Source organism: Mastomys coucha, unplaced genomic scaffold, assembly GCF_008632895.1.
Source record: "Mastomys coucha isolate ucsf_1 unplaced genomic scaffold, UCSF_Mcou_1 pScaffold13, whole genome shotgun sequence".
NCBI classification, from domain to species: Eukaryota; Metazoa; Chordata; class Mammalia; order Rodentia; family Muridae; genus Mastomys; species Mastomys coucha.
This window is the reverse complement of record NW_022196895.1, coordinates 54,365,855-54,366,244: the sequence shown is the minus strand read 5'-3', so window position 1 is coordinate 54,366,244 and position 390 is coordinate 54,365,855. Positions and strand designations below refer to the sequence as shown.

The following is a 390-nucleotide window of genomic DNA, read 5'->3' as shown; positions in this document are numbered from 1 at the left end:
GAAAAGAGCCCAGCGCAGCTCAGCGCACCCACCCTCCACCGCTGTCCAACAGGCTCCTTGCAGCTCCTTGGGCTTCAGTCTGGGACTGTCTTTAGCATCCCCTTGCTCCCTCTGAGAACCCTGCTAAGCTAGGCTCATTTGAGCACCAGGATCTGGGCTCTGCTTTGGAGTTGGGATGGCCAAGAACCCGCGGTTTCCTGCTGGCTCCCTCCCGTGTTCATGCAGGGGCTCAGCCACGCCTCACGGCCCCCAGACAGACGCGGCAGCCAGCGCCTCGCCCCGCCCAGAACAAGGCTCAGCCTTCCCTCCTACACAAGCTCAAGTCTGTTGGAAGGAGCTGCTGGGCACCCAGGCCAGCGACCTTCCTCCCAGTGTCCTTGAAGCTGGGAG

General features: G+C 62.6%; 1 protein-coding gene across 1 annotated transcript in view; it reads right to left on the bottom strand.

Annotated features, from left to right (window-relative positions):
- The window catches only part of Slc27a6 (solute carrier family 27 member 6), a 64,216-nt gene extending 63,909 nt beyond the window's left edge, over positions 1-307 (bottom strand). The window contains exon 1 of the mRNA XM_031365739.1: positions 33-307. The gene's annotated coding sequence lies outside the window, so the exon portion shown is untranslated. The remainder of the gene's footprint in view (positions 1-32) is intronic.
- Between the last annotated feature and the right edge of the window lie 83 nt (positions 308-390).